The sequence below is a fragment of the Mauremys reevesii genome, linkage group 1 (genome assembly GCF_016161935.1).
Source record: "Mauremys reevesii isolate NIE-2019 linkage group 1, ASM1616193v1, whole genome shotgun sequence".
Classification (NCBI taxonomy): Eukaryota; Metazoa; Chordata; order Testudines; family Geoemydidae; genus Mauremys; species Mauremys reevesii.
Genome location: NC_052623.1, coordinates 156,135,776 through 156,156,791, shown reverse-complemented (window position 1 = coordinate 156,156,791; position 21,016 = coordinate 156,135,776). Strand labels below are relative to the sequence as shown.

The window sequence follows — 21,016 nt, the reverse complement described above, 5'->3', positions numbered from 1 at the left end:
GATCATTAACAGAGCATGGAGTCTCCTTTTATGGCTGTAGATAGTACCTTGCTTTGAAAAGCGCGGCACTCAAACTACCGTACTTCTGTCCCGAGAAGTCAGCCTATCACCTTCCCCTCTTTACATGTAGATCAAAACTGTGCATCACAGAACACAGATTTTCTCATTTATTTCATACACACATCTGATACTGGATGTACTGCTTTGTTACCACACTAACTTTTGCTCTCTTTAGTAAGAGCTAACCTCATGATCTGGGTATACAAGGTTTATATGTGGAGACACGCTACCTATCTGCCTGACACTTGGCCAACTGGATGGCATATTGATTCATGGGGCTCAATCCTGTAAGGTGCTGATCACTTCCTACTAAGATGAGTGTCCTCAGCATCTGGCAGGACTGGATCCTTAACAATGAAGAATGATTGTCTTCATGTTGCTATCCTTCTATTAAGTATTTTTTTTAATTGTGTGTGTGAGAGAGAGCACGAAAGAGAGCATGGCTACACTTGCAGATGTAGAGCGCTTTGAGTTAAACCAGCCTTCGCAGAGCGCAGTAGGGAAACTGCTGCAATCTGTCCACACTGACAGCTGCAAGTGCACTCACACGGCCACATTACAAGCTCTTGCAACGGCCACAGAGAGCAGTGTATTGAAGTAGCTATCCCACCAACATGCTTTCCAAGTGGGTGGGGTGGGGTGGAGCGTGACAGGGAATGTGTTGTGTGTATGGGGGGGAGAGTGGGTTTTTGGGGTGCTGAGAGCATGTTAGCATGTTGTCTTGTAAATTCAGACAGCAGCAGACCCTCCCCTCCCTCCCACACACACACAGCATTCCACAGTAATGACTGCTTTGTCTTGAAGCAGATGCTGGCTGTCAGAAACAGAGCTTTCAAAGGGCATATCCACATTCCTGCAGTGATTCCAAAACAATGACAAGAGTGGCCACTTGACTTAAGGGGATTACGGGACATTTCCAGAGGCTGATCAGAGCGCAGTAATGCAACACCTCATTCACACTGACATTGGGCATTTCAGCCAATGCGCACCAAGCGTTAATCTTCTCGCCGAGGTGGAGTACCAGTAGCGCTCTAGCCTTGGAGTCAGAGTGCTCTACATGCCTTGCCAGTGTGGATGGGTAGTCAGCTAGGGCACACGGGGCTGCTTTAATGCGCTTGAACTCGCAAGTGTAGCCAAGCCCAGAGAGAGATGTGTATGACTGTAAAAGAAGACACTAAGCAGTGCAATCACTATTCAATTACGAGTAAGACATCCTATCTGTGTGATCGCAAACAAACTTATGGATAGACAATACGAGTTCCTAATTCTCAGACCCGAATTAAGGCCATTTGAATGCCTTGCTTAAGAAGTGCAACCATAATTCTACATCTTGAGTTTAAAGGATTTTTGTTCGTTTGTTTATAATCTCAGGTTCTTCTAAGGTAAAGTGCAGTCAAACTATTGATATACATCTGGTACCTTCACTTCATGAATTTGCATAGTTTGTGTGGGAAATTCTTTAGTTTGAGATTGGACTTTTTCCAGTCTGGTCCTAGAGGCTACTGGAGAGATACCCTGTTCCTTTAAACTCTAGCATGTCCACAAAAGGGATAGGCCTAATCCAGCAGTGTTAATAAGGTCTGGTTTTAGGATAGAGGTGTCAAACCCTCGGTGATCCTTAGGAGATGTAGGAAAGTTCTTCCCCTACACCTTGGTCCTGCAAGCCCCATTTCCCTCTTAGCTGTAGACTTTAGGAGACTGTCAGTCCTTTGGACATAATGAAGTTGGCAGAAGGGATAAAGCTAGAGCATTCCCTACCCCAAACTGATAAGACCAAAGATGGGATTACATTTTGAGGTCTGCCTTTGCAACGATTTTTATTTATTTATTTATTTATTTTAAAGCAGCACTCTGAGGTCTTCAGTGATCTGTTTAACGTTTTACACTATGCTTGCAGGAGTCTACATTTCACAGTCATGTTAATAATTTACAAGTTAGCTAACTTTTGAAATTACACATTAGCAAACTACATTTTGGTTAGGGATCTGATTCAAAAAATGGTACTGGGGCATTATTCTGAGCTCCACCCATTAGACACCACCCACAGATTTTGCAGATGTTCAAAATGTAACCATGTACACAATCTGGGCTCCTTAGTCCCACTTTCCCTTCAGGGGCATATGAATACATCCATTATGGGTCTGGCTACCTCTCAAAGAGGCTCACATGGTCTGCTGGGTTTCTTAAGCTTGGCTTCTCACTGAGAGGGCTCACACATCCCAGTGGACTCTTCTAGGCTCATTAGGCTTCTTCTTGATTGAGGGAAGGGAAAACATGGCAGTATTTCCCAAGCTCACTCACTGGTGGTACTAAAATGTGTTCTCACTCACAGCTGATTATGCATCTGCACAGTGCGCAGATAAAGATTTTTAATAAGTCCAATATATTGTACACATTCAAGGGGGGGAGGAGAGAGAATCAGTTCACACAAACTACAGAGGTTTGTTAGCTCACAGCTAAAATCTTTGAAGATCCTGTCTGCACTAAACTGCTCTACCCCACACAACTCATGATCTGATCTGTCTGAACATACCACAACCCCAAAAAGTGACTAAGCATGCTCCAACCCATGGCTGAAGAGGACTTTTCCAACAAGTGCTATTCCAAGCACAGGAACTGATGAACAGGTACATTCCCCACCATGTTTTCAATGTTCCTTCTGCTGACAGCTAGGGCAGCATGGAGAAGGATGCAGTCTGACTTGAATGCAGAGAGGTGAGAAGCAGAGAGCTGATGATGAGCAGTAGTGGGGGACAGAGAGGAGTCCGGGGAGTGGGGGGGTTGAGGAATCAAAGCAGAGGGGGCAGGGCCAGAAGAGTTGATAACCAGCAGAGCACATTCCCCTCCAGAACCTGGAACTGAAACCATTATTCCTGAGTCTCAACATTCCTTTGTTGTCTACTAAATGAATGTGAAACTCATGGGCAAAGTGTGTCATCATTCCCCTCTAACTGACAAATCCACAGAAAACACAGCAGCCTTCAATTGCTAGCAATTATTCTGTTAGCTCATGCGGTTAAGGGCTATGCTGTGGATTTAGAAAGGTGTCTCTCTTCTGATGACCAATGTGGAGATCAATATAGTTTCATATGATGAATTTCAGATTTCTTTATTGGCTTTTCAAAAAAAATCAGGAAATTACAAATTACAAAAACTGCATTAAAAGAACATTAACATTACAAAATAAAGCACTCAAAAATTAAATGGCAAGATTAAGGTTGTATGGGCAAAGTTACTTTTGTCCCCCTTATATATGCATTTTGATACAATCTGTAGTTACAAAGTCACACAATGTTTTCCACAGGACCACTACCTCATTCAGTTCATAGGGTAGACAGGGTTCAGGGCTGTTTGGTGAATGAGGCTGATGTCTGCAGGACCCTTGCCTCAACTACTGAAGAAGCTGAAAGGTGTGTACTGAGCGAGACAGGGGATTGTAGGAAGAGAAAGGAAGGTCTTGTAGTTAAGGGAGCTGAATGTCACTCTAGAGAATTGGATTCTATTCCTGTCTCTGGAACAAAAGTTTCTATGTGTTGCTTGGTAAGTCACAAACTAAAATTTCCCACAGGTGGCAACTAACTGCATGTTCCTCATTTTCTAAATCCCTATCTTGAGATATCAGGGGCCTAATTTGCACAAGTGGCAATTTCTCAACTGTAAGTGAAGTCAATGAGAGCTGTGTTTTAAACGCATGAAGGGCTCTAAAAATGCTAAATACTCTGAAAAATCAGACCCTAGGCAGCTCAAATTGTGGACCCAATATTAGTAACACTTGACAGTTTGCCCTTGAGAAAACTGACTCAATTCCCCATCTGTAAAATGGTGAGAACACTGCCTCCTCACCTTGTGAAGATAAATTCATTAATGCTTATGAAGCACACAGATGTTAAGGTAAGACTGCCAAAGAGAAACTCATGAAGAATTAATTCTGTATTCAGTGCTGAGTTTGGACGGTGTGCAACAAATAAAGCCTAGGATAAGGAAGTGGTTATTGTATTAGGGAATTTTCCCCATGCGTAAGGATAGCATGAGAGAGAACATAAAAAGGGAAAGAGACTGGCTGGTACATGGTAAAGACTGGGAATGTTGGCAGAGAGAAGGCAGGAGCTGATGTCATGAAAAGTTACCAGATCAACTAAATAGTGTGGGATTAAACTGTGAAGGATCTTGGAACTTAAAGACAAGAAATCTGTGTGTTTCATACAGTGATTAAGAGGGAGTCAGATGGAATGAAAGAGGTAGGTGATGTGGTCAGAATGACAAGCCAGAAAATGATCTTAGCAGCATTATTTTGAATAAATTTGAGGGGAATGAGGGTGCAGTAGTCAAGGCCAAAGAGGCCAGTCTCTGGAATGAGGGGCCAGTCAGAGGCAATGGGGTACAGCACACCGGGGCAGCCCCACTCTGCCCAACCCAGCACAAGGGAAGAGTTTACAAATTGGCAGCTGCCAGATGCACACAGGCCCATCTGGCACTATGCTGCCGGTGTGCCCCTTCCCCTGGGGGATGGGCCCATGCCGCACCACACTGCCCCCCGCCCAGCACCTCTCAACCCGTATGCCCAGCATCTGACTGCTGAGACCCCCCGCACACCCCTATCCTCCTGCCTGCAGACCCCCCAACCACACAGCACCCTGCACACCCTCCAGAGACCCACTCCTCCACACCCTGCTGCACTCACTGACCCCGCTAGGAGGTGACTGTGTCTGCCAGGCTAAGCCAGCAGCACGACCAGAGCCAGTCCCAGGACAGGGATTGCTCCAGTCCCTCAGGCGTGGCGCAATCAACCAGGTCAGAGTGGGAGCAAGGCCTGCCTGCGTTGGGCTCCCTCAGGACCCACTTGCCTGGTGGGGCTTGGCTGAGCCCCCTCGCACTTCCCCCCACCACCACCACCACCACCCACCGGCCGAGACCAGACCAGCCTCTGCACCAGTCCCAATGGTTCGACCTTAGGGAGGTAGGTGGGGCCCTGCAGGTGGCAGGCAGCAGAGACCGCTCGGAGTCAGAGCCGCACGGGGGAGCGGGGCAGTCTCCTGGGACATGACCCCCAAGAGCCCACCTGGCCCTGCCCACTTGCCCCGCGGCCACGAGCCCTGCCCAGCCCAGCCCACATCGTGGAGCCCTGCTGCTGGGCAACGAGCCCCCTACAGGTGAGCAGGGCCTGCTGGCTGGGAGCTGCTCACACACCAAGGCCTGGGTGCTGGACTGTCCCCAACACGGGCCCAAGTTAGATGGGTCCATAATGGGGTTCTTTCCAGTGTGGGCATGGCACCACTGTAAACTTCGTACTCCACCCTAACTCAGCCAAGATAGGCGGAGAAAAGCAAAAACAGAACCATGAGGAAAATACAAGGATGAGACAGCACAGAGAAAAACAAGGGAATAAGAGCAAAGGAAGACCCCAGGTTAAAAATGGTAAAATTGGAAGAGAAAAGGGAAAAAAAAAGTCTGATGCTTTGGTTAATTATAGAAACCAACACAATTTTCTGTGACAGAAAGGGAGAAAAAAATACAATGGACCAAATGGAAGAAGGAAAAACTCAAAGGTAGTGAGGGAGAAAATGAACAATGATAGTTAGCTATGACACTGAGTAAGTTTCCACTGTAAGACCAGGTTTTCAGTAAGTTTCCCAGGCCAGAGGACCACTTGTGTAGCTCAAAAGCTCCTCTCTCTTACCAACAGAAGCTGATCCAATAAAAGATATTACCTCACCCACCTTGTCTCTCAAATGAAAGACTTGACAGTAATTGTATCAGATCCATATAGAACTCAATTTTTACTATTCCTTAAACTTAAAAAAATTAACAGCGTAACTAAACAGTTTAGATCTGATAAAATAAAAAAAGTAACTTGGTTCTTCTATAGGCACCTAAAAAGAAAACGTTATAGCCATGGCTTTTTTTTAAAAAAAAGAAGAAAACCAGTTTTATAAAAATGTTTATAGCTATTGTGCCAGTTTTCAAAATCATACAGTACAGTCCCGTTTACGCGCAAATCCACTTAAAGCACAGTAGCACCATGCCTCCCAGTTCTACATATTTAACATGCGAGACTTGTTAACATGCGGTACAGGAACTTGCTATGTAGCACTACAGATTTGCTCACTAACTCACTGACATAGAAATCGACAGGAAGTGTGGAGCGGAAACATGTTGTACGTCTTTACCGAAATTGGTAAATTAGTATCGCGCACGCTTAGTCTTTGTCACACTAGAGATACTATATAACGACTATATAATATATATACACTACATTAGAAAATTTTAACCGTAGGCCTAATATAATGGCAGAGGGCAAGCGCCAGCGATCCTACACCGTAGGAGAAAAGCTAGCTGATCAAGTAAATAGCCGAGAAATCCAGGCCAAAGTTTCAAAAGATATTGGGACTGCCAAATCTACTCTCTGAGGATGGCTAAAAAACTAATCTAAACTGAATGGCTTTGTACAAAATATCGATTCTGCGGTGGGGCTTACATGAAGACATGTGCGCTATTCAGCAAAACCCACAACAGACAAAGCCATGCGCACATGGTTTGCTCAGGAAAGGCTGAAAGGAATGCCGCTAAGTGGGCCAATTCCTCAAGCCCAAGCGACAATATTGGGAAATTTAATGGGGGATGAATCATTCCAAGCCAGCAAGGGGTTTATAAGTAGTTTTAAAAAGCGTCATAGTATAGCGCAGGTATCGATTTCTGGAGAAAGCTGATCAACCGATGAATCGGCCACCAACGCGTTTCCCGCCAAGTTAAAATCTATTTCACAAAATGAAGACTACCTCGAAGAACTTTATAATTGTGATGAAACCGCTTTATTTGCAAAACTGCTACCTGATAAGACTTTAGCCTTTAATTACAAGACACAGAAAACAGCTGGATTTAAAAAGATAAAAGAATGTGAGACTCTTTTTTGTACTAATAAGACAGGCAGCAATAAGCTTACCCCTCTTCTCACTGGCCGCTTTCATAACCCTCACTGCTTTAATCACCTCAATAGAGCCAAACTGCCAGTAATATACACTAACAGCAAAAATCCTTGGATGACGAGACATTTTTGATGACTGGTTCCACAACAGCTTTGTTCCAGCTGTTCGTAAGCATCTGCGGTTGAAGAAACTTGAAGCCAAAGCACTTTTGCTACTTGACAATTGTCCAGACCATCCTCCAGCCGAATCACTGTATTGAGCGACAGAAAAATTCAAGTGCTATACCTACCATTCAACACATCAAAAATTCAACTTTTAGACCAAGGAATTATTCAGAATTTTAAAAACAATTATCAACAGGAGCTGATTTCGGCAATTGTGTCATGCACGTCTTCAGGCATTTCCGAATTTCTGAAACAATTAAACGTGAAGGAAATTATTTATTTAGTTAAAAAAGCTTGGGACACAGTAAAACAAAAGTCCATTGAAAACAGCTGGATGAAGGCTCTCGGTAATGTCTTTTCTGTCAAAGATGGCTCAGACTCGGAAAACTCCAGCAGTGGCACTGATTCAGAGCCAGACTTTGAAGGATTTTCGAAAGAAGTCCTACAAACACACACACAGACAAAAGAGGATAAAGGTAAACTTCTCTTTCAAATGATAAAAGATTTTATTTTGGCTATGTCGCTGGAAATCGTAACCAAGTGGCTGGGGATAGATGAAGATTGCCCGACTTCAGAATTTCTGTCTGAGGAAGAAATATTAATGGGCTGCGAGGCTATGTCGGACTGCAAAAGCGATGGCGAGAATTCTAATAACACAGGCCTAAATGACAATGAGGATGTCACTGAAAAGGTAAAAATTTCGCCCACAGAAGCCCATAGTGCTGTAGAAATTGTTGTAAGATTTATGGAGGAGCAAAATGCGGAAAATATCAAAATAATTCATCTGCGCGAATGACAGACTTCATAAGAAAAAAACGTGAGCATGAAAGAGCAGAAAATAATGGCTTTTTAAAGTGAATCACACTTTTTTCAGCATGGCCCTCTTAACCCACGGTCCGTTAACATGTGGTCGTGACGGCTTGACTCCTGACATCCGCGCGTAAACGGGTCTGTACTGTACTAACACAGGTGTTCTCAAACTGGATGTTGCGAGGTTAATACATGGGGGTCGTGAGCTCTCAGCCTCCACCACTAAACCCCGCTTTGCCTCCAGCATTTATAATCGTGTTTATTACTTTTTTTTAAAAGTATTTAATTTATTGGGGGGTCGCACTCATAGGCTTGTTCTGTGAAAGGGGTCACCAATACAAAAATTTGAGAACCCCTGGACTCACAGGGCCCCAATTATCTTTTTTTGCAAGCCTCACAAGTGAGCAAAAACTGTAAAATTAGACCAGTGGTTCTCAACCTATTTTCCATTGGGGGCCACACATGCAGCTGTGTGTGTTATGTGGGCCGCATCCACACTACAAACCTGGCCCCGAGTATGTTACATGGGCCACAGCTGTGTGCTGATTTTTGCAGCAAGTGGCCCAAAGTTTAACAACTACTGTATTAGACTATGCATATAAAGATCAAGCATCTTCATAGTGAACACATCCCTAAACTTCAGCATCAAGTTGTGCAGTCTTGATGAGCAGACCTGAAGTTTAGGAACAGTTTATACTAAATCTGGTTGGAGAGAGATTAATTTAGATTGTGAGAGTTACTGTAGAAGTAAACATGAGCAGCTCCTACCCACCAAAATTAAGACGACTGATTGAAAAAAGGTATATTTATTAGGTATTTGTTCCTCTTGGAAGACACTGACTAGCTGAGTTTCTGTACAACACAATCATTTTTGACTTAAGAGTCAAAGTTGAAAACAAACAAAAACAGAGTTATACATCTGGTTTGCTCCACAAAATTAACACCCATAAAACTGAAGGACTAAAAGTTCTCAAAAAAAAAAAAGAGTCACATTTTTACCTAAGTAAGCCAAAACAGCACCAACATTAACAGATAAGAATTTTCCCAAATGAACCATATTACTTTGAACTAGATATTAGTTCTTACTGTTCTGTTATCAAACACATCACTACCGATTAGACTAAACAAAAAAGAGTTGGACTGAGGAATATTTAGAATTTAAACAATTTTAGAACTGTAAAGTCTTTTTTTAAATACTTAAATCACTGCAATTATCCTAAAGTCAGCTGGCATAGTAAGAAGCGGAAGTTGAGATCCTTTCCTGACTCTACACGTCACACACCAGTATTCAGCTCATATTAACCTGATTTTCAGAGGTGCTTGGCAAATCTCACTGAACTCAAGGAGAGATGTAGTCACTCTTCACCTTGGGGGGGGGGGGGGGGAAATCAGGCTGCATGTCTTGTATCCACCTAGAGAGGAACTGTAGTCTAGTGGCTACAGCACAGGCTCAGAGTCAAGAGACCAGAGTTCTCTAGGTCCAACAGACAATAACTTGCTGTTTAACAACAGACAAGTTACATAGCATCTCTGTCTCAGCTTTCTCACCTGTGAAACACAGATAACCCAACTATGCAAACTGCAAGCTTTGGAAGAAAAGTGTATCAAGAATAAAATGTAATTGTGAACTTCAAAACATTTTACAAATATTAATTAATCCTCGCCACCCATGTGAGAAGTATGATGCTCAGTGTTGGGAGAAATGAAAAAAAAAATCTATTCACTTCTGGGGAGATGCTTTCCCTAGTGACCTGGAAGTGGGGAAGGGAGATCTAAGCTCAATTTCTGTAGAATCTAACCTTTCATGTTTTAAAAATTAAGTCCCCACTCCATGCAGTTATGTAAAAACCTTCCAAGTGTGAACTGAGGATGAAGCAATGCAGTCTTTCTGAGTATTCAGACAGCCTCTGCTATTACTCACTGCATTGTCAAGGAGGAACACAGTGAAATTAACAAGTTTTTGGTAATTTTCACTACTGCTTTTCAGCTATCTCTAGGCAGCAATGAAACTTGCTGTTATGGGGGAAGTTGTAAGAAACAGCAGAAGCAAGCACTATCCAAGAGGAAACAATGAAAAAAAAGTGGAGGCCAAGCCAGGGATCTACTAGGAGACATCTCTGCATCCTCCTACCAAGCAATACCAGCCAACTCTTGGGCAGGAGGACGCTAGTAAAGACCGTCACTCAAAGTCAGAAGACACAGGGGCTGGAGTGCTGGCAAAGATGGAGAAAAGAAAAAAAATTCCCCCTTCCAACATACAAGGAAGAGGATCTTCAAATTCAGACATCTACTAGCAAGAGGCTATTAAAGATGGAGCCTCTGAGCAAGGTCAAAGCATCTTAGAAGTAATATCAGCAACTGCAGGTGGGACTTCTCAATAAAGGTCTTGTTTTGCACTCTCCTCCCCCAGTGCCCCTCTCTTCCCATCTTTCATACTGATCAAAATTCCAAGCCCTATTTTCCCAATTTTACAGACAAGAAAGCTAAGGCAAAGAAATTAATGGTTTACCCGATGTCACAGAAGGAGTCAACATCATAAGCCTTGTCTACACCAAGAAACGTACCCACTGACGACAACAAATGTCTGTAACAGGGGCAGCCGAACTGGTGCTGAACATAATTTAGTGCAAACAGACAAGGACAAACCTTGCTCCGCACCATTTTGAAAACCACAGCTAAGCCCTGCTCTGACCAGATGTGGGTAGCTAGTATGAGAAATAATTGCCTTAGTAACACTGGTGATCAGCTGGCAAGAGCAAATGCCCAGTTTTGCCAAACAAAAGTTGGGACATCTGGGACCAAAATGAGAAGTATGGTCATCCTAGGCTAGAGGTCCCCAAACTTTTCCAGTCTGCCCCCCTCACCACCAGGAGCCAGGGCCGGGACCTGCGGTTGCTGGCTCTGAGTGGCAGGAGCAGAGCCAGAGCTGGGCCTAGGGACAGGGCTGGGGTGGGGACAGAGTGGAGCTGGGGGCAGGGCTGGGCCCTGGTGCATCCCACCAAACGTTCCTCCATGCCTTCCTATGGGAGCATGCCCCACAGTTTGAGAGCCACTTCCCTAGGCTGTGGTAAGAGCTGCTCAGGGAGCCCGGGCAGCTGTGGGGAGTCCCAGACCCTGCACCTACCTTGGGCAGAGGGCCAGGGGGGCTGTTCTTGGGTCCTAAGACCTTGTCCCTGCACCCAGGAGCAGGTGGAGGGTCCAGGCTCCCTGGGAAGCTCATACCATGGCCCAGCTTCCAGGGCGTTTGAGGGGAGGGGAACGGAAGGAGTGGCAGGGGGGCATGTGGGAAGCCCAAATGTTCCTTGTGCCCAGGACCCTAATATATCTTAATCCACCTTTGCAGGGACCATGGAAAAAAAGTACAAGAGACATCTGATGTATTAACGAAAACTGACAGTAACACTTTACCCTGCTCAGAAAAAAGATTAAAGCATTACTGTCAGAAAAGATATATTTTTCTTTAAATTTATTAAGTTAAAATGCAAGAACTAGCATTTTGAAGTTTCAGGTTCCACTGAAGTTAATCATATGCCACAGGGGTCCACCAATATGGAGATCTGTGCAGAATTTGAGCTTAAAACAGCAGATCAAATCACTGATTTTTCTGGACAAAGCTATCTTATTTCCAGCCAAGCTCCAGATTTTATATATTTTCTGGGACTATGCCACAGTTTTTAAATGACTGAATACTATCACAACCAAACACCTACCAGAACTGGATAAAAAGGAAGGTTCAAATCATGAATGACTAACACTTTCTTTACTCTTGCAAATGACAAATAAAACATCAATAGCCTAAATCTAGGATTCCATGCTTTAACAAAATTTTAGGCTAATGTGTTTTCACTCCCCAAACCCTGTAAAAGGGTAGACTAAATCAAATCTTCCAATAATCCCTTTTTCTTTCTTTTATTAAGTTAAAAATCATGGATGGACTTAGTTTGATGAAACTTGTTAAAAATGTGCTAAATATTTTATTGGTACAACAGAAACTAGAAAAAATAGCCACTAGTATATAAAAACATATACTGAGATGCCAATATCGTTTGATAGTAACATTTCTCATTGTATAATTTACAGTGCTATTATGGAAAACCAACAAAGAATTTTTTAAAAGAGGCTTCCCCTCCACAGACTTGTAAACGGTTTAATTTCTAGTACAAAAGGATCAATAACCTAGAGTCCAACCCACATTTCTAGAACTTCTATACTATGTCACAGTGTTGAGGGAAACCCACCTCAAAAATTCTGTCTCTGATAAGAGAGGCATATTTCAAGATAATTCTACACATTCCTAAAGAATCTGCAAGTTTAATGAGGTTCAGCTTCCCCCCCCCCCCCCCAGGCCCCTTTTGCTGTTTTAGAGTTACCGAGACCCATGTGGTATCCAGAATATTTCAAAGGGTCACATGGCAGCTCCTGCAGCTCCTGTCCCACAGGGCTGGCCAGGCTCATCTCCCTGCTCCAGGGACCGCAACCTCTTATCTCACCACCACTCAGGTTTGGTCCAGCCATCATGACAATGGGAGTCCAGGTAGGCCAAATTTGAGTGAGTGGCACTGCAAGCCCATGAGCCAGGTCACAACTCATTCACACAAAATTGATCCAGTTAGGTGGGTAGGGCCAAACCTCAGTGGCACTGCAACCCCAGAAGTTGCAACACCCAGAGTAGAGAGCCAAGCCAAGTCCAGCCCAACCAGCCTCACAGCACCAGGGCTGCAGGAGCCGCCACTGCAGGGTGAGTGCCGGCAAGACCACCCTCTCACCCCCAGGGGCAGGATCTGACTGAAATTACCCTAGGACCTCCATCTCCAGACTATTTAGTGGGTTGCCATAAGAATTTACAAATGGGTCCTGAGCCCAAAAAGGTTGAGAATCACTGACCTAAAATATTAAAGCTCCCATTCTGCAAATACGTGTACTTTACTCTATTCCAGTCCTACTGAAGCTATGTACATAAACTTAAGCATCTGCTTAAGTGTCAGAAAAATTGCAGTGCCTAGGGAATCTATAATGCAAAGTACAGCAAAACCTGCCAAGAGCGACCACTCATCTGAGTTAGCAAAAGTGGTCACTTGTAAAACGTGGTCTCTCTTCAAAGGTTTGCACAGCAGACAGTGGTCATATTCCATGGCTTCTGCAAGAAGTTGCTCATAACAGCTGGTCTCTCTCAAACAGGTTTTACTATATATGCCTTGTGCATCAAAGGAGGTCATATTAGATCAACTTGTAAATACAGTTTTCCAGGTCAATCAATGTTTATATTCAGCTAGTTGCAAAAGATGCCATTTGTCTACAAGAAATGCAGTTGTCTGTTACACTTCAGGTACCATGGAAAAACAGTCCAGAACCTAGTGAAAAAGAAGCCCATACAATCAAGGAATTTCCCCAACGTAAGCAAGTATGAAAATGTAAGGTCTTTGTTTTATTCCATCAATGTTTGAATTCCTACTATCATCCCAAACACGTCAATAACTAGAAGACAAGATAACAAGTTCTATCCAGCAGCTCAGAACTGAACTTTCTGAATTACAATGAGAATAAAATTAATTGTTTTGAACAAAGAAGAAATATTAGTAAAGTTCACAATGAAAAATGTAACAGGAATTTGGTGCGTTAATCAACTTTTTTTAAAAAAAAATTCCACTTTGGAATGCTGTCATCTTTTTAATTTATTCCTCCCACCCCACGTTAGATGCTCCTACCCGAGCTGTCTTATACCTTTACTGATGTCCAACTTGACAAATCATCCAGCAGGCCACTAAGCCAGATTTATTCTATTTACAGGAAAAGCATGATGTAAGCATGTGGTGTGGGGGAATCCCTGAAGTCTCCCTGGGATTCCACAAGCAAAGTTCTGAGAGGGTAAAATTAAGACAAACAGACAAATTCAGAAATCCTGTCCACACTAAGCAACAACTACATCAGAGGACCTAGTTAGAACAAAATTGTCCCACCCAAGTTAAAACATGATTCTGTATTCAAGCATAGTTGGAACTCTTTTTTAATCGCATTCCCAAGTAAAGCTATCACCACGGCTCTGTTCAGGAACATGGTCAAAAAGTACAGTTGTTTTCAAAAAGGCCGTTATACCCATTATGACAATATTATATCAAAGCTAAAAAAGTTTTAAATGCCACCATATCCATGGGAGAAAAAAATTAGAGATTAAAATATGAGAAGTCTTGTGGTAATTTTTAGTAATTCCAGAATCCAAAAGAACTCAACCTTTGAACTTTTCATCCAATACAAATCACATAATGTTATCATCACACACAAGCACATACTTTATATCACAGACTATGCACCACAATCTTAGTTCTGCCACCTAGGAATGGTGGCAGCATTCCATCATCCTTGTAGCCACACTCTCTTTGCATACAAGGGGTGTATGGTCTGTGATACATAGCAGCTGAGGTAATAGTAAGGTATTGTGCTTGCAGGCTGAGGATTAGAGGCTATGTACCATTAGGGTATGTCTATACTGCATAGGAGAGCAAGCCTCCTAGCTTGGCCCATAGACTTGCATTTGTGGGGCTCGCACCAGGGCACTAAAAATAGCTGTGTAGATGTTGTGCCTCTGGCTGGAGCTCAGGCTCTGAAGCCTTAGGGGCCTACCAGGCCAACCTGCAATGTCAAAGCATCATCTACACAGCTATTTTTAGAGCACTAGTGTGAGACCCATTAACATGGGTCTCTGTACCCAGGCTGGTAGGCTTGCTCCCAGATGCAGAGTAGACATACCATTAAATCAGGGATTCTCAAACTGGGGGTCGGGACTCCTCAGGGGATCATGAGGTTGTTACACGGGGGCCATCAAGTGATCCATTCCGTCGCCCATTCCCAGCTTTGGGCAAACGGACTAGGGATGCCCATCCTGGCTAATAGCCATTGATGGACCTATCCTCCATGAATTTATCTAGTTTTTTGAACCCTGTTATAGTTTTGGTCTTCACAACATCCTCTGGCAAAGAATTCCACAGGTTGACTAGGCATTGTGTGAAGAAATATTTCCTTTTTTGTTTGTTTTAAACCTGCTCCCTATCAATTTCATTTGGTGACCTAGTTCGTGTGTTATAAGAAGGAGTAAATAACATTTCCTTATTTACTTTCTTCACACCAGTCATGATTTTATAGACCTCTATCATATCCCCCCTTAGTCATCTCTTGTCCAAGCTGAGAGGTCCCAGTCTTATTAATCTCTCCTCATATGGCGGCCGTTCCATACCACTAATCATTTTTGTTGCCCTTTTCTGAACCTTTTCCAATTCCAATACATCTTTTTTGAGATGGGGCGACCACATCTGCAAGCAGTATTCAAGATGTGGGTGTACCATGGATTTATACAGAGGCAATATGATATTTTCTGTCTTATTATCTATCCCTTTCTTAATGATGCCCAACATTCTGTTCGCTTTTTTTTTTTTCACTGCACACTGAGTGGATGTTCTCAGAGAACTGTCCACAATGACTCCAAGATCTCGAGTAGTAACAGCTAACTTAGACCCCATCATTTTATATGTATAGTTGGGATTATGCTTTACAATGTGCATTACTTTGCATTTATCAACACTGAATTTCATCTGCCATTTTGTTGGCCAGTCGTCCAGTTTTGAGAGATCCTTTTGTGGCTCTTTGCAGTCTGCCTGGGATTTAACTATCTTGAGTAGTTTTGTACCATCTGCAAATTTTGCCACCTCACTGTTCACCCCTTTTTCCAGATCATTTATGAATATGTTGAATAGGACTGGTCCCAATACAGACCCCTGGGGGACACCACTATTTATCTCTCTCCATTCTGAAAACTGAACATTTATTCCTCCCCTTTGTTTCCTTTTAACCAGTTACCAATCCATGAGAGGACCTTCCCTCTTATCGCACTGTCAGCCTCCACCCCAAGCCCCGCTTGGCCTCCAGCATTTATAATGATATTAAATATATTAATAAGCGTTTCTAGTTTATAAGGGGGTCACACTCAGAGGCTATGTGAAATGGGCCACCAACACAAAAGTTTGAGAACCACAGCTTTAGATGGCTTAACTTTTTCTTGTGTCTGAATTAGTGTAAGGTATATTGTGCATAGCAACCCTTACTTCCTCAGTAAGTCTGCGTGTATTATTATATTATGTTAGATGACACACTGTAAAATACAAAGGAGAAAGACTACAACCCAGTACCATAGGTACATAAGATTATCTTTTGCAAAAGATATACCATCTTCTATGATACTAAAAGAACGTCCAATCACTCAAATTTAGTTCACATACTACTCCTGAACTACAACTTTAGCCCCTAAATTTAAAACAAATATAACAAGAGCAATACAACTATTATGTACTACATTTTTAAGGATTCACCCAATAATCAAGTTAATGGTTAAGAAGAGCCAATATTTCCAAAGCATGATTTTCCTAGAAAAATAGTGATTCTTGAACACCGGAAAGAATTTTCACTTAAGCAGTTGGATATTAACAGTAGCATCCCAAATTATAAGAGTAAACACTAAAAAGAGTTTTGGAAGAGATATAAACCCTCATGTTTAATTTCTAACTACTAGGTATTAGGAGAAAACTTTCCCCTTGTGCAAATTATTCCCCATTAGGGTTTCTAACACCTTCATCGGAGACCACTGGTTTCGACTCCTGTCGGTGACAGGATACTGGATCAGATAGACCACTGGTCTGATTCAGCATAACAATTTCAGTGCTCCTTAGAATGCAAGTAAGGATAAAAGCATTGTTTCTTCCTTAAAAATATGATCATAAACTGAAGGAAGTAATTTAATTTTAAATTAGATTTATGTTTATCAGTAAAAATGTTTTCAAAATGATGCTGCAATTTTTAATTCTATTTATCAGCTAACAAATGCTTTTTCAGAAAAAATAGCTATCCTGCCTGAAATCCATGTAATTGTTAAATTCTAATAATACTTTAAATACAGTTGAGTATATTGGGAAAAAAAATAAAAAGGTTCCTATAACTCTTGAAGAAAAATCCTCAATAATAAAGTAGATGTTGAGTGTGTATCTAAAAGTTATTTTTAATCACAACAAAATTCGTATTCAAAATGTCAGATATCCTGAGTAAAACTGAAAAGCCCTAAATGAACTGCATAGTTAGACTTGAGAACCTCTGCACGAGAATACTACTGTGGTTTCTTTACTGTAGGCATTTCTAGTTCCTCAAGTGGTTATTTACTTATCTTTTCTCATTTTCTTTGAAACAATTCCAGCATTTTCAATACAATACATAACTGACAAGACTGGATACATAAGGGCTTGACAAAGCCCTGGCTGGGATGATTTAGTTGGTGTTGGTCCTGCTTTGAGCAGGGGATTGGACTAGATGACCTCCTGATGTCTCTATTCCAACCCTAATATTCTATGATGCTAATAGAAACGGGGGTTGCTTTATACTGTGGGGTACCCTCAAACATGAATGCACTAATATAGGAAACAAAACACTTCTAAAGGGGGTGGTGTCTAAAGATGCAAAACCCACACATGGTCTGCTCTCACTGCCCTTATTGATTGGTACATACAGAAGCAGCCCTTCCTGTCAGTTCAATAGGAAGTAGTATCACCAGAAGAGTAAATTCACGAAAACATGAAGCAGCAAGCTAGAAACAGTAAGATGACAGAGGTTGCTCAAAGGAAATGTTTTAAAAAGACTATATGAAGAGGCAAGATGATAGAAAGGGCATAAGGTAAAACTGAAAAAGTAGAAGAAAAAAGTGATGCAAATTTATGGGTTTATTTTTAACCTAGAGCCTTTTTTCACGTAACTAGATGTTCAAGGTTCTTCCACTGCAGTTTTATTCTAGATTATACTGATTATGTTTTTATTCAGAGCTATCTTTAAGTATCCATGACATCCAGCACAGCTGGACTTTACTCTCCTGCTCTAAATACTGCAACTGAGGGAAATAATTTTAATGTTTGGGAAATATGACCAAGAAAACTGCTGTGTTCTTCTGGTTTGAGAAAACAAATGGTGCTGCTGCCTTGAAAATAATCATCATTACATGATTAACAAAAACCTCAAAATCAATATACAGTAGAATTAAGATTTTGCTGAAATAGATGGCTTCATCCTACATTTTCCTCATCCGGGAATACTAAAGGAGGAAGCCTCACCATTTTATCATAAGCAGCACCCAAAAGATCCAGGATGTAGCTAGCAGTTTGAAATTTGTAGATAATTGCTAATCTGTTACCCATAACCTCTCAAGGTAGACATGCCACTACAGCTACCTAATCAGCAAAGACCCAATCCTCTTAAAACTTACCACCAGTCCCACAGCCCAGCACAACTGTAGTTAGCTAGCAAATGGATAATAAGAAGCCCAGAGACAAACAAACCTGCAAGTCAGTTTGCCAGAGCAAGTGTTCCTAGCATATTTAGCACTATTTATATAAAAGCCAGGTTTTAAAAATTTAGGCCTCAATCCTCCAGTTAGGACCATATGGGCAGATCCTTGCACATAACCAAAATGACTTCAGGGGGCTTTGCTCAGATGCAAAGGTCCACCCACACTGAACCCAATATCAGGATCAAGGATTTAAAACAATTTGCAGACAAAATCAACATGCCTGAGAGAACAAATACAACTTTAGATAATGCATACACACCTGATTTGTATAAAGATTTTAGTCCTTTCAAAATTCTAATTAGAATTACACATTTTTATATTGATAAATTAATTTTTGCTACATGATCAGTCAATATACAACTTGATTCCTGAACAATAAACAGATTAAATATGGCACCTTACAACCTAGGACAGTTTTATATAGAAACAAGTTTATCTGGCAATAACAAACGACTGGTCATATGGATTTTTCATATACATCCTCACTGTAAGCAGACAATGGTGCCAAAAGTGAGGTAGAATAGTAGTTAGATAACTCCAGTGGGGGGGGAGCGGGGGTGTCCTGTGGTCATCTCCTCAATTACCTGAAATGATGGCCTACATGTTACAAATTATGTCCCAATTCCCCAGCCTCAGATATTAATCTCAAAGCAACGTTTTAACACTGGTGAAAAGAAACACAACTGGAAAGCCTTAAGTTGTCATTTTGGAGAACTAACAGGGTGAACTAAAGAGAAAGGGGCATAAAGGGGGAAGGCCGTTTTCCACACAGAAAGAGTTTTATTAGGAATGGGAGCTACAGGAACTACACACTTCGCCTCCACCCGTGCTAATAACGCTTACAGCAGGTGGGAGTGAGCTGGTGTTGCTGGATTTCACTCCGATTTGGGGGAAGAGTCTGAGCAGGGCCTTATTTCCAGGCGTAGCCCTGGCCTACACGGCTCCAATCACTCCACTTCAGTAATGGCGCTTGGTGTGAAATGAAACGAGACTCGGGAGAGGTAAAAGCGGGTGCAGCTCTGCGGGGAGACCCTCTCACCCCAGCAGTCCAGGGAGGGGCCGCCCGGCGGACACGCTCCCCGAGGGGCCAGGGTGGGTGCGCTCCCTCCAGCCTGCCTCGCAGTCCCGCACAGGACGGGGAGAGGATGAGACGCCGTCAGCCATTTTCCCTCACGCTCCAAAACACAGCGATACACAGACACACGCCGGGGGCTGCGGGGGCGGCGGCGCCACCACCTCCCCTCTCCCCGCAGCCATAACACAGCGGCCTCCGGCTCCCCACCCCGCCCAGGGAGCCCCGTCCCCCAGGGCCACGGGCCGCTCAGCCTGCGCCTCCCTGCGCTCAGCGCGGCCACCGGCTGCAACATGAACCGCTCCCCGCCACCCTGCCCCGGCCCATGCTCACCCCCGCACGGTGTCCTCTTCTCCCGCTGCTGCCGCGGCCCGCTCCCCCCCTGGGTGCTGCTGCTGCAGACGATGCGCCGCCGGGGGCTGTCTCATCCCAGGCAGCCAGCGGGGCAGCGAGTCATACTCGGCGTAGAGCCGGCGGGCGGAGGGGGGCTGCCCGTTCCCGGGCCCCGCGGCGCTGTGCGGAGCTGCCCGCGCTCGGATCCCGGCCTGGCCGCTTGGTTCCCTCCGGCAGCGGCGCCGGGGCGTCTCTCCTGCGTCACCAGCTCCTGCCCGGCAGCCCGGGGCTTGGCCGGGGCCTGTACGCTCCGCCCCGTCCGGGGCTCAGACACACACCCGGGGGAGGGGCGCACACGCTCCCCGCGCCTCTCACCGGGGCCTGGGATCGGCGGGGGGAGGGGCCGGGCACTGGCCGCTCGCTGCGTGCACGGGGCGGAGGAGAACAGACACGGCGGCGCGGCCGGTTCCTCACTCCCGGCGCTGGCGTCTCGCTACGTCCTGGGCAATATGGCGGCTCCGGCAGCGCTGGGCCAGCGGCGCAGACTCCGACCCAGCGCGACGGCGGCCCCGCCACCCAAACAGCGTGACCCCCCCCTCGCCGTGTGTCACTCAGCCCGACGGCGGGGCAGGCCTGGCGGCGGTCACCGCCCCCTCGGGGCGCGCGCGCGGGGCTCGGCGGGGCGGGGGGAGGGAAGGGGAGGGGGCGGGGGGCGGGGCGGGGGGCCGGGGCGCGCTCACTGGGGCGGGCGGCTGCGCGGCCGTTTCATGTCAGTTAGGCTCGTTTGGGTTCCATTGTGACCCGCTCTGCGAACAGCGCCGCCGCGGAGAGCCCGGATAATGACGTCAACGCTTCCGGCTCGGGGCTGGGGGTGGTGGAAGGGCAACAGGCGCGCGCGGCGGCCTGGCGCAGCCGCTGACGGCCCCCTGCCCCGCGGGGCCGGGAGCCGCTTTCGGGCCCCGCGCGCCGGCCCCAGCGGGTGGGGCCCGGGGGGAGGTGGAGAAACGCCTCGTGCCGCCTCGGGGCATCTCCGCCGCACTTCGCCCCGCACCGGGCTGCCCGTGGCTTAGGTCACAAGCGGTAGCCGTAACGGGTAACAGCCCAAAGAGTCACTGCACCTCGCCCTGGCACGGATGCTACAGCAAGGCTGGGAAAAGTTCAGTGCGAAACAATTTCCTGGGGCTGCCTGGCACAGTGCGTGCAGACATGCTGCAGCACTCGTTTTTCATGAGAGTCTTGCATGCCTACAGCACCCTTCACCCCAAAGCATCTTACCAATTTA

General features: G+C 44.7%; 1 protein-coding gene across 3 annotated transcripts in view; it reads right to left on the bottom strand.

Annotated features, from left to right (window-relative positions):
• USP9X (ubiquitin specific peptidase 9 X-linked) overlaps positions 1-20,411 on the bottom strand; it is a 202,218-nt gene extending 181,807 nt beyond the window's left edge. For all 3 annotated transcript variants that reach the window (XM_039522093.1, XM_039522099.1, XM_039522109.1), the window contains exon 1: positions 19,735-20,411. The gene's annotated coding sequence lies outside the window, so the exon portion shown is untranslated. The remainder of the gene's footprint in view (positions 1-19,734) is intronic.
• Positions 20,412-21,016: the final 605 nt, after the last annotated feature.